A 13,732-nucleotide genomic window follows, 5' to 3' on the forward strand; every position below is an offset into this window, starting at 1 on the left:
TAGAGCAATCTGCCCGCCTTGGCCCCCCAGAGTGCTAGGATTACAGGTGTGAGCCACCTCCCTCAGCCTGCCTTTTATATGTTAATGTTGTATTCTGCAACTTTGCTATAATAGCTTATTAGTTCCAGGAGTTCGTTTGTCAATTCTTTTGGATTTTCTACATAGACAATCATGTTATCTGAAAAGAAAGTCAATTTTATTTTTCTTTCTCAATCTGTATATCTTTTATTTTCTTATTTCATTAGCTAGGATTTCCAATGTGAGATCTTTGCCTTGTTCATGCTCTTAGGGGGAAAGCTTTGAGTTCTCACCATTACCTATGATGTTAACCGTGGATTTTTGTAGATGTATTTTATCAAGCTGAGGAAGTTCCCCTCTATTCCTACTTTCCTGAGAGGTTTTATCATGAATGGGTGTTGGATTTTGTCAAATGCTTTTTCTGTACTGTTGATATGATAATGTAGGTTTTCTTCTTTAACCTTTTAATTTGGTAGGTTTTACTAATTGCTTTTCAGATGCTAACCCAGCCTTGCATACCTGGAATAAATCCCACTAGTTCAAGATATATAATTCTTTTTATACATACTTGGATTCAATTTACTAATAATTTTTGAGAATTTTTACATCTATATTCATGAGAGACATTGGTCTGTAGGTATCTTGTAATGTCTTTGTCTGGTTTGGTATTAGGGTAATTCCAGCTTCACAAAATGAGTTAGGAAGTATTTTTTCTACTTTTATCTTTGGAAAAAGGTTGTAGAGAATTGGTGTAATTTTTTTTCTTAAACGTTTGTTATAATTCACCAGTGAATCCAACTGGGCCTGGTGCTTTCTGTTTTGGATGGTTATTGATTATTGATATAATTTATTTAGCATATATAGGCCTACTCAGATAGTCTATTTCTTTTTATGTGAGTTTTGGCAGACTGTGTCTTTCAAGGATTTAGTTCATTTCATCTAGGTTATTAAATTTGTGAGCATAGAGCTGTTCATAATGTTCCTGCTTCTTTTTAATGTCCTTGGAATCTCTGGTGATGTCCCCTCTTTCCTCTCTGATATTAGTAATTTGTGTCTTCTCCCTTTTGTTTATAATTAGCCTGGCTAAAGGCTTATGGATTTTATTGATCTTTACAAAGAACCAGCTTTTGCTCTTCTTGATTTTTCTCTATTAATTGCTTATTTTCAATTTCATCGAGTTCTGCCCTAATTCTTGCTCTTCTTTTCTTCTGTTTACATTGGATTTAATTTGCTCTTCTTCTCCTCATTCCCTAAATTACTAGCTTAGATTGATTTTAGATATTTCTTCTATTCTAATATATTCATTCAATGCTATAAACTTCCCTTTAAGTACTGCTTTTGCTGGATCCTACCAGTTTGGATAAGTTATATTTTTATTTTGTTCAATATATTTTTAAATTTTTCTTGAGATTTCTTTTTTACCCATGTGTTATTGCTTCAAATATTGCTTCAGTTCCTTTCTTTCTGCTCTTTCTTATAGTCCAGTCACATGTGAGGCAGAAGACCAGAACAGGGAACACAGGTAGGGCAGAATGATTAGGAACAGAATTTGGGTTACAGATTAGTGAAAACAAAAACTGGAGTCAAGCTGCAGATTCTAACCATTGCAAAAACACCTTGTTTACTCCAGTTTGGGAAGCCCTTTGGGAGGTACCTGTGCTGAAGGAGGGCAACAGTGTCCTCAAGTAACTCTAACTTCATTATACCATCATTACCATGTATTATTACCCCCCTTGAATGGGCTTCGGAAGCCATGACACATCCTGGCCTGAACAAATAAAGTAAAAAAACCTCTCCCATCATTGGTCTGGGAAACAACAATGCAAGATAGAGGAAAGAAAAAGGGAACCCAAAGAGGCCCCAGGGCCACTGTCTGCTTGGACGTCTGCCATTCTGACCCCCTCAGAGTGTAGTATTGTCTCTTTGCTTAAATAACTTCATTGATTATTGACCACTTTTAACAGTCCACTTCCATGTCTGTTTAGTAGTGTGTTTGCTAAATAAAACTTTCTGCTCATGCTTAGATACTTTGGTATTTGGTTTCAATTCTTTGTTACTGGTCACAAGGCCTGAGGAAAATCACATGCTGCAGGTAACCCATGTAAATTACACTTTTTTAAATGTGTTTTTAAATCCCACAGTTCTTGGATATTCTGTTCTTGGTTTTTTGGGGTTTTCCCCTGTATTTTTTTTTTCTCTTTGCCTTTTACTTTTGGAAGTTTCTTTGTTATATTCTCAAACTCAGAGATTCCTTTCCTTAGCTGAGTCCAGACTACTTAAGGAGCCCATCAAAGGCACTCTTTCTTTCTGTTATAGTGTTTTTGATCTCTAGCATTTTTTCTGATTTTTTTTCTTAGAATTCCCATCTTCATCGTTCTGATTACATTTTCCATCTGTTCTTGAAAGTTGCCTTACTTTTTACATTAGAGCCCTCAGCTGCAGTGGCTCCCACCTGTGATCCTAGCACTCAGAGACGCCAAGGCAGGAGGATTGCTTGAGGTCAGGAGGTCAAGACCAGCCTGAGCAAGAGCAAGACTCCATCTCTACTAAAAATAGAAAAAAAATTAGCCAGGCATGGTGGCATGTGCCTGTAGTACCAGCTACTCAGGAGGCTCAGGCAGGAGGATTGCTTGAGCCCAGGAGTTTGAGGTGAGCTAGGCTGACCCCATGACACTCTAGCCTGGGCAACAGAGTGGGGGGGGGGACCTGTAGCATATTAATCATAGTTGTTTTAATTCCCATTCTGATAATTTCAAAATCCTTGCCATATCTAACTCTGGTTCTGATGCTTGTTCAGTTATTCAAACTGGTTTTTTGTTTGTTTTTCGATTTTTTTTGTTTTGCCTCTTTATGTGCTTTGCATACTGAGATTTTGTTAAAATCTTGCCATGATGAACTGGGTAAAAGAAATCCAGTAAATAGGCTTTTAGTGATATGATGGTAAGATTAGAGGGAATGTGAAGCATTCTATAGTCCTATCATTAAATCACAGTTTTTTTGTGAGCCTGTGCATTTCTATTCCCCCAGATAGGTTAGGTTCTGATAATTACCAGCAGGTTAGGCTCTTGTGGTATAATACAAAAATATATTTGGTCTTTGTCCTTGTCTCCTGACACAGAGCTCCTAAAACTCTTAAAATTTCCAGAATAGGAGTCTCTTTTGTTATTCATAATGAGTCCCTTTCTACCACACCTATGTTTATGCTAATGAGGTGACTTGGGGTGGGGCCCCTACAAGTCCTCAGGTTGGGGCTGGCCACCCAAAAGACCAAGGGAACAGAGAGTTGGAACTTTCAGCCCCACTCACCAACCTCTGGGAAGTAGATAGAGGACATGGAGATTGAGCTCTATAAAAAACTCTTGAACAATGAAATTCAGAGAGCTCCCAAATTGGTGGATCCATCTGTGTGCTGGAAGGGTGGTGCACCCTAACTCCATGGGAACTGAAACTTCTAAGCTCAGGATCCTTCCAGATCTCGCCTTATGTACTTTTCCATCTGAGTGCTCATTTGTATCCTGTATAATAAACCTGTAAATGTAAGTAAAGTGACTTCATGAGTTCTGTGAGCCATTCTAGCAAATTATGGAGCCTGAGGAGAGGTCATAGGAAGCCCAGACTTCTGGCCAATGAGTCAGAAGTGTGGGTGGCCTGGGACTTGTAATTGGCATCCTAAATGGTAGCAGTATTGTGGGACAGAGCCCTTAAACCTGTAGAGTCTGACACTAACTCCAGGTAGTTAGTGTTATAATAGAATTGAATTGAATTTTTGGACACCCAATTTGTGTTCAGAGAATTGGAGAATTTGTTGTTGGTGTTGGACAACACCTCACTCTGAGGGTAACAGTTTCTCCTGAGGGTAGACCTTGTTAAGAACAGAATGCTTTGGCATATTTAAAAATGGAGCCAGGCTCTATGGCACATGTGGGTAGTCCCAGCTACTCAGGAGGCTAAGTATCACTTGAACTCGTAAGTCCAGCCTGGGCAAGAAAGCTAAACCCCATCTCTTAAAAAAAATAATAATAATAAGTAAATAAAAATATAGAGTTTTAAGGGTAGTATTATCATATCATCTACACACATCCTCTAGTATTATTTAAATCACCTCTATATTATCTAAGTCCTCTTTAAAAAAAAAAAAAATGGTTCCTTTTCCCCTCTCCCTGCAAGAAGCTTGAGGAGACTTTTCTCCAGTATTCACTGTGAGTACCTGGTAGAACTCCATGAGTTAAAACTCATAAAAGTGTTGGGATCCCCCTATGACTGGTGCCCCCTGGAATTTATAACTCTCAGGCTTGTCTACACTGAACCTCCAATGATTACAGTTTAGGTTTTCCTATCCTAGCCCTGACTCCTGTAGAGTTTCTGATTGTGGGTTTCTGCTCTGGTAAATTGTGATTCCCTGTATCTGCCTGTCTTCAATTTGGAGGAAGTGGTTTGCCCTGTGACCTAACTTTTTTTTGGCAAATTTAAGAAGTGTTGTTGATTTTTTTGTTTGTTCAGTCTTTCACTTCTTAGGATGAAGTAGTGACTTTTAAGCTACTTACAAGTAGGAACGGAATCTGGAAGTCCTAGACATATTGATTTTTGAGTTGTTCAGGAGATAACCAAATGGAGCTGTCCAGTCTACCAAAGCACATTAATGTGGCTTTCGGTAAGCTGGAGATACAGACCGAAAGAATATGAGTGTACAAATAATTGGTGAAGTCATGGAATGTATGAAGTTAACCTGGTAGTGAGTTAAAGACAGTCTTGGGGAATTCCAACATTAAAGAGGCAGGATGGTGCTCTCTTCAGCAGCACGTATACTAAAATTGGAACAATACAGAGAAGAGTAACATGGCTCCTGAGCAAGGATGACACACAAATTCGTGAAGCATTCCATATTAAAAAAATAAAATAAAATAAAATAAAATAAAGAGACAGGATACAATTTTGAAGGAGAGGGCTGAAGATATAGTCACTCTCTGATAAAATTAAGTTTTCTCCAGTACCTTATTATTGCTCATATAAATTTATCAAAGTTCATTACCTTTTACTCTTTTACACCCACACCTCCCACACCTCAATTAACTAAAGTAATTATATTACATAATCTTCTCATGCTAGGGCAATTTTTAAGACATAGCCTTTTTTTTTTTTGATGATAATACAAATTTATTTTGCCTTCTTGATGGTTTCAGATCACAGTGTTCTGCATTTGCCTGGGCAGGTGGCAGCTCAGTTTATGTAGTATCTTCGCAGGACGAAGAAAACAAATTGCCTTCAGTTGTTTCATGGTCCTTTGATTGTGAGAATCAATGCGTTGAAAGAGGTACACTTCCTTCTGAAGAATCTCCGATTGTGTGCATACCATGCTCACTATGCCAGTCATCTCTTTACCCATGAGAAGTACTTTCATCCTCCGCCCGCTGTCCTCTATCATTTTAGAAATGTACTGCTTCACAGCAAAAACCACGTTCATGGTGGCAAGTTGACAGATGCCCTACAGCCCTTGCTGCCCGCTTTTTCTTGCTAAATTAATCCCACCTCCAACCCTTGGAGGGGTCTCCACGGCTTCCTCCCCAGACACAGACTTTTTAACAGCAGAATGAAATATTGCAAACTACCTTTTCAATAAGGTTCTATTGATTGCTCAGTAAATCTTTTGTTTAAACATATCACTTTAAAACAAAGATATTTTATTTCAACTGGCAGTCTAGTGAAAGTTTTGAGTACTGAATTCTAAACCTCCAAGAGTAGGATTAAATTTTTAGATGCTGGAAGATTCCAGGAAAAGCAATATTTCTGCATGCTACAGTAAAATTAAGGCAGGACAGACACAGCTGCCAAACTTTATATTATAATTAAATCACTTTGTACTGACATAGCTTTAGTTTAAAGGAGAATGTTTGTGGGGATTTTTAATCAGATAAAAATAGGGCTGCTGTTTTCTCTATACCAATTAACATAGTTGACACTTAGCCAGATCGGCCCTGGACACAGTAGGGGATGTACAGTTTGTCCTGGTTCTGTGGGAAATGAAAAATGCAGTACTTGGCACAAGAAAAAAATAATGTAAACCCCAAAAATGTTGTCAAATATAGCAAGTCAAATTAAGTAAATTGATTTACTGAAGGGCAGTCTATGCTTTCGAGAGAACAAAGTAGGAACAAAGACTCTCTGGACTAGTAATAAACATTAGGGACCCTTAGTTTAACTGTTAATACTGTATAATAAACATATTTGGCTGAAGATATTTTGGTAGAACTCAGTTATATATGCAATTCTTCTTACCATGAGTTTAAGAAAGGAACTGGTTGTGGCTCATACACAGCATATAAAGACATGTTAAAAATTTTTAGCACAGGCCCGACGCGGTGCTCATGCCTGTAAACCCAGCACTTTGACATGTCGAAGTGGGGGGAATTGCTTGAGGCCAGGAGTTGGAGGCTGCAGTGAGCTATGATCGTGCTACTGCACCACCTGGGTGACAGAGCAAGACCTTTTGTTAAAAAAATTTAGCACAGAAAGACTACTTAGATATCATCTAGTCCAATTCCTTCATTTATAGATAAAGAAAATTGGTCCTATTAAAATACGGTTTTCCAGGCAAAAAAAAGAAAAAATAAAATAAAGAAAAATTAAATAATATATAAAAAAAAAAAAAGAAAAAAAAAAAAAGAAAATTGGTCCTAGTATATTAAATGACTTTCATCAAGTCACACTGATATATTACCCTCTCAGAACTTCTGCCACACATCCTTCAGCTCATGAACTGAAAACTTTATGAGAACATCAAGGCTATAGTAATATTTCAAACAACCAGGATGCTTTAATTCTAGTTCATTTAAAATTCTGTTAATTAATGTTTTGAAAGAAAAGTATTTTTATATTTATAACTTCTTCAAAGTTTATCTAAGTTGTCTTAGCTCATAGTCCCACCTTTATAAGTACCATTTGGTTATTGAGTATGAAATGTCTGATTTCCTTGAGTACTAAGTTTGACAGTTAATATCTGTGACATTTCACTCTGACACTTCCTTTTTTATTTTTATTGTAAAGGTACATCCTCATTCTTTCAAATGCATGTTTTGACTTGTGATTATCTTTCAAATTTTTTTAGAACAACTTTTGTACAACCATAGATAAGTCAAAAATTCATATAACTTTCAAATATGAGTTCCATCGTAAAACCAGTCTAACACAGACAGCTCAAAATATCCACAAAGTGTTCGGAAAGGATGTGGCTAATGAACACTCGGTACATTGATGGTTTAAAAAGTTCTGTTCTGGTAAATTTTAATCTTAAAAATGAGCCACGTGGACAACCTGAGACCAAGGTAGATAACGATAAACTAAAAACTTTAATGGAAGTGAATTCATCTTAACCTATACATACATTAACAACAAGGTTTGATGTTATTCCAACAACATTAGACTATTTAAAACAAATTGATGAGGTAAAGAAGCTGGATAGATGGCTACTATATAAATTAAACAAACATCAAAAGAAAATTGTCATGAAGCAGGCCTTTCTTTGCTGTCACAACCTAAAGGCAAACCATTTCTACACTGTGTTGTTTGTTATGTGTGATAAAAAATAGATTCTTTATGACAACCACAAGTGTTCAGCACAATGACTGGGTAAAGATAAAGTGCTGTAACACAGTCCAAAACCAAACATTCATCAAAAAAAGCTAATGGTGTCTGTTTGGTGGTCCAGCACTGGTATTATCTGCTACAGCTTCATGAAACCTAGTCATTCGATTATAGCAGATGTCTACTGCAACCAGATGAACAAAATGATGAGGATGCTTGTGATTAAATAGCCTAGATTGGCCAATAAATACATGTCAATCCTCTTACAAGACAACACCCGACCACATGCTGCACAAACAACACTACTCAAACTACAGAGATTGGACTTAGAAGCTCTCTGTCATCCACCATATTCACCAGATCTTACATCAACTGATTACCACTTCTTTTTTTTTTTTTTCTTTTTTTTTTTGAGACAGAGTCTCACTTTGTTGCCCAGGCTAAAGTGAGTGCCGTGGTGTCAGCCTAGCTCACAGCAACCTCAAACTCCTGGGCTCAAGCAATCCTCCTGCCTCAGCCTCCTGAGTAGCTGGGACTACAGGCATGTGCCACCATGCCCAGCTAATTTTTTCTATATATATTAGTTGGCCAATTAATTTCTTTTTATTTATAGTAGAGATGGGGTCTTGCTCTTGCTCAGGCTGGTTTTGAACTCCTGACTTTGAGCTATCCGCCCGCCTCGGCCTCCCAGAGTGCTAGGATTACAGGTGTGAGCCACTGCGCCCAGCCCTGACTACCACTTCTTCCAGGTCCATTTCTTACAAGAAAAAATATTCAATTCTCAACAAGCTGTGGAAAAAGCCTTTCATGATTTCATCACCACTTGCTCTCCAGGCTTCTATGCTTGCTCAAACAAGCTACTGTTAAAATGACAAAACTGTGTCAATAGTTTAGACACATACTTTGATTAATTTTACTGCTTTTTGTTGGAGATATACTAAACTTTTGATTCAAAATCGGACATTTCATAGTTAATGACCTATATGAAATTGCTGATATTAGATAATTTTTTACCCATGAAAATAGCACATTTTATATGATTCAATGTAAAGTGTGAAGGTAAACAGAATTAAATATTTGAATAACTTGTAGTAACTCACATTCATTACTCCAAAGAGTATTTATATTGTTTAACATTGTTGCTCCAGATATAAACGGTCTAGGTGGCTGTATAGAAAATATTCTAGCTCCAGAAATACCCTGAAAATTTTGGGACTTGTGCTAGCCAGCCTCCAAGTTGGACCTCTGTGATTTTCACTTCCTAGCATTCACGCCTTTATATAGCCCCTTCCCACAATGAACAGGAATGATCTGTGCAACCAATAAACTATTGAGGAATTGAGGAATTGAGGGCGTGTCACTTCTGAGGTTAGGGTCATAAAACATATTGCAGCTTTCACTTTGCTCTTTCTTGGCTCACTCACTTTGGCAGAAATCAGCCACCAAGTTATGAGAGCACTAACACAGTCCAAGGGAAAGGTCCACGTGGCACAGAACTCAGGCCTCCTGCCAGCAGCCTGCACTAACTTGCCAGCCTTGTGAATGAGCCATCTTGGAAGCAGCTCTTCCAGCACCGCAGTCAAGCCTTCAGAAGCCCTGACCAACATCTTGATTGCAACCTCATGAGAGATCCTGAGCAAGAACCACCCAGCCAAGCTGTTCCCAAACCCCTGGCCTACAGAAACCATGTTAAGATTTTGGGTTGTTCTATTTTGTTTCAGCTGTTTTAGAAACGGGGGTTTCTCTATGTTGCCCAGGCTGGAGTGCAGTGGCTAGTCACAGGCATGATCATAGCACACTACAGCCTCCAACCCCTGGGCTCAAGCTATCCTCCTGCCTCAGGCTCCCAAATAGCAGGGACTCCAGGTGCTTGCTACTGCACCTGGCTGAGATACTATTGTTTTAAGCCACTCAATGTTGGGATAATAGGTAGCTAATACAGAACTTTTAAAAAAATATATCTGCTCTATGTACTGGTTTCCTAGGGCTTCTGTAACAAATGACCGAAAACTTGATGGCTTAAAACAATAGAAATTTATTCTCTCACAGTTCTAGAGGTCAGAAGTCCAAAATCAAGGTGTTGGCAGGGCTATAGTCCCTTCGAAGGGTCTAGGGGAGAATCCTTCATTGCCTTTTCCAGCTTCTGGTGGCTCTAGGTGTTCCTTGGCTTTGTGATAGCATAACTTCATTGTCTGCCTTCATTTTCACATGGCCTTCTCAACTATCTCTATAGGAATATATATATTTGCCTGAGTCACCTAAAAGTGTCATGAAGGCAAAATAATAACAGTAATAATAAAGATCTGCTTAAGAGTGCTCTAGTGAGTTTCATTACTCTAAGCTGCATTATATCTTTTTTTTTTTTTTTGAACAGGAAATCAGAAGTCTTGTCTCCACTGATTGTATGGTCTTGGTGAGAAACTTCACTTCTATGATCTCTTTCAGGAGATGGGCCCTTTCTCCTCATCCCTTTCCACATGCAGAGCCGCCACTAGAATACCACCCCCTGGTCCCTCTTTGCCCTCATATTCATTCTCCCTAGGGGAGGAGTGATTTACCTGATTAGTGAGTTCAGGAAAAAGAAATGGACATGGTTGGCCAGGGACAGGACTAGTGTGAGGCCAGTGAGGAACTTGGGGCACAAAATTTAAGAGGACCTTCACTCTCAGGGGTATGTAGCAGACATATTCACAAAGCTGAGAATAAGGATCTCCTTGAATTTTGCCCCCTGGGTGCCTCACTCAGCTTACCCTAGCTCCAGCCCTGTGCACAGCCTTCACCTGCTTGCATCCACCCACAGAGACCTCTTCCAGCCTGTTTTCTGTTGAGTGATAAGGGAGACCTTATCTGCCTACAGAGGCCTAGGAGTGTCGGGTGAACTCATATCTACATGAGTTAGTACACATATCAAAGCATTATCTTCCAATGGAGCTTTTTACCATGAATATAGCTATTTTAATTTCTAGTTATCTGACTCTGACGTCCATCTTTCAGCTGATTACAAAATCAGAAAGAGGAAAAGGGTGCTATATAATGATATTCACACTCATACCAAGTCACAGTTCCATCATTGATAAAAAAAGAATAGGACTAGATAACACTGGGAACATTTACAACACTGCTGTGGGGGAGGAAGGAGGCAGAGAGATGGCATTTTGTCTGTTTTAAAAATAGTTCTTATGATTTCCTTGAACCTAAAAGGCCCTTCCCAACTCCATGCCAGGGATTATTATTATTGGACTTATCCCAGTGCCCTCTATGAAGCCCTCCCTGCAGGATGATTCAAGATCACACCAATCTTTCTCTACTTTGATCCTCCATAAAAACTTGTTGGACCTCACAATTCTTTTTTTTTTTTTTTTTGAGACAGAGTCTTGCTTTGTTGCCCAGGCTAGAGTGAGTGCCCCATGGCGTCAGCCTAGCTCACAGCAACCTCAAACTCCTGGGCTCAAGCAATCCTCCTGCCTCAGCCTCCCGAGTAGCTGGGACTACAGGCATGCACCACCATGCCCGGCTCATTTTTTGTATATATTTTTAGTTGACCAATTAATTTCTTTCCATTTATAGTAGAGACGGGGTCTCGCTCTTGCTCAGGCTGGTTTCGAACTCCTGAACTCGAGCAATCCGCCCGCCTCGGCCTCCCAGAGAGCTAGGACTACAGGCGTGAGCCACCCCACCCGGCCTCACAATTCTTTTAGTACATATCCTCCAATTGTTTCTGGTATGTAACACTTATCTCCGCAGTTAGATTGATTAGATTGTTAAATCCCTGCGGGCAAGACCACATCTTTCACTTGTGTTGGATCTCCTCTCTTCAATGTTGTTTTCTGCTGGGGCACATGACATAAGTATCATTACACATCTGTTGATTGACCACATTGATAGAAACACTTCTTAACATGCTTTTCCTCTTTGAAGATCATTTTGTCTTAGCAATCTTTCTTTATCTCAGAATATACTACAGAGATTTTCCACACAGACTTTTTTCCCCAAGAAAGCTGTAGAGTACTTTAAACACCTAAGTCTATCATGTAATCCTTTTCAAGTTATTTGTATTTCAGAAATGTGCAGATTTTTCTGCTATTAGTTTGTGACTTTTCTCCATTTGTGAAGCTACTAATCTAATTTTATTATTATTATTATTCTAAACAGAGTCTCACTGTGTTGCCCAGGCTACAGTGCTGTGGCGACAGCCTAGCTCACAGCAACCTCAAACTCCTGGGCTCAAACAATCCTCCTGCCTCAGCCTCCCAAGTAGCTGGGACTACAGGCATGCACCACCATCCCCGGCTAATTTTTTCTAGATATTTTTAGTTGGCCAATTAATTTCTTTCTATTTTTAGTAGAGACGGGGTCTCGCTCTTGCTCAGTTTGGTTTCAAACTCCTGACCTTGAGTGATCCTCCCACCTTGGGCTCCCAGAGTGCTAGGATTACAGGTGTGAGCCACCACGCTCAGCCATATTATTTTAATTACACTATTTTAGACAGACTAAGATACTAAGTGTTAGGACAAAAAGAGCTTCCTTTGACAATTGTGCATGAACTCTCTCAGAAAGGCCCACCCCTAAGATCATGGTGGTCAGAACAGATGATACATAGAGGCCAATACATCATTTGTCTAAATATTTAAGTCATATGTCAAGCTATCAAACTTTTAAGAAAGAATGTCCTTTACTTCTACCTTGATAAATTTTTTACCTTTTCTGAATTTCGCCTTTATATAGTTTCTGAATTTCACTTTTATATTTTCTACTTCTATCTTGTCCTTAACTTGTGCTTATTCTCAATGCTCCAAAAGATTTTTTTTAAAAAAAGTAATTGTATTAAAAGTGTTCAAATATATTTTCCATCAAAAAAATGTAAAGTAAGGCTGTCCATGGTGGATCACACATATAATCCTAGGACTCTAGGAGGCCGAGACAGGTGAATTGTTTGAGCTCAGGAGTTTGAGACCAGCCTGAGCAAGGGCGAAACCCTATCTTTACCAAAAATAGAAAAAATTAGCCGGGCACGGGGGCACATGCCTGTAGTCCCAGCTACTTGGGAGGCTGAGGCAGGAGGCTCACCTGAGCCCAGGAGTTTGAGGTTGCTGTGAGCTAGGCTGATGCCATGGCACTCTAGCCCTGGTAACACAGTTAGACTCTGTCTCAAAAAAAAAAAAAAAGTAAAGTAAATGTAAAAAGTTGGAAAATGACAATTATTTTGTTTGAAAATGATTTTTCTAAAGTGTTCAAAATTATGTTTCTTGACATTAAAAAGGAAAAACAAATTTTAATTATTAAATATCAGAATTTTAAATCAAGATTATTGAAAGAAATATTTTTAAATTTTGAGTCTATTTAAATATTTTACTAAAAATAAAACTATTTTCAGTTTTTACATTTGATAACCATCCAGTGCCAATGTGAAAAACTGACATCACACTTGGTGTGTATTAAGTATTGCCTACATATACACACAACAAAGAATAATATGAATTATTTTATATTACAAAATATTCCCTGTGGCCTCAATGCTGTTAAGCATGAGAGTGGGTGCTTAAGAACATATCGTGTCCGTTAGGTGTGGTGGCTTATGCCTGTAATCCTAACACTTTGGGAGGCTGAAGCAGGAGAATCACTTGAGCCGAGGAGTTCGAGACCAGCCTGGGCAACATAGTGAGACACTGTCTTTTCTAAAACTAAAAAAAAAAAGAAGCAACATACTGTGTCAATGCTGAGTGCCAGAATCTTAAGTGCCAGAGGTGCCCATGTGTTATTTATTTATTTATTTTTCCAGCCAGTTTTGTGTTCTATTGTCATGTTTTTTTTCAGTTATGTGTTATTTAGTAAATTAATTTTTGTGTTGTAATACGTGGGGCCTTCTAAAGCACAGGGCCTAAGGTAAGGGCCACCTTGCCCAGGTAACATGGTTGTACTATTGCACCGAAAGGTAATCACTGAAAGTCAGAAAGTTCTTTCTCTCATGCACGATTCATAGATTAAATAATTAAGTTATTTGTAGTGACATAGTAGTTAGAGTATAGACTCTTGAGAGATAGTGCTTGGGCTCACATCTCAACTTTGTCACTTAGTTGTGTAACCTTGGGTAAATTTTTTGCTTGTCTGTTTTTGGTTTTGGTTTTTTTCCCCTCAG

The 13,732-nt window shown here is 38.6% G+C and overlaps 1 non-coding gene across 1 annotated transcript; it reads left to right on the forward strand.

The window, feature by feature from the left end:
• The first annotated feature begins 4,799 nt into the window (after window positions 1–4,799).
• Window positions 4,800–4,906, forward strand: LOC142870743 (U6 spliceosomal RNA). Its single transcript, XR_012919088.1, has one exon. It is a non-coding gene; the product is annotated as a U6 spliceosomal RNA (small nuclear RNA).
• The last annotated feature ends 8,826 nt before the right edge of the window (window positions 4,907–13,732 follow it).

Source organism: Microcebus murinus, chromosome 4 (genome assembly GCF_040939455.1).
Source record: "Microcebus murinus isolate Inina chromosome 4, M.murinus_Inina_mat1.0, whole genome shotgun sequence".
Classification (NCBI taxonomy): Eukaryota; Metazoa; Chordata; class Mammalia; order Primates; family Cheirogaleidae; genus Microcebus; species Microcebus murinus.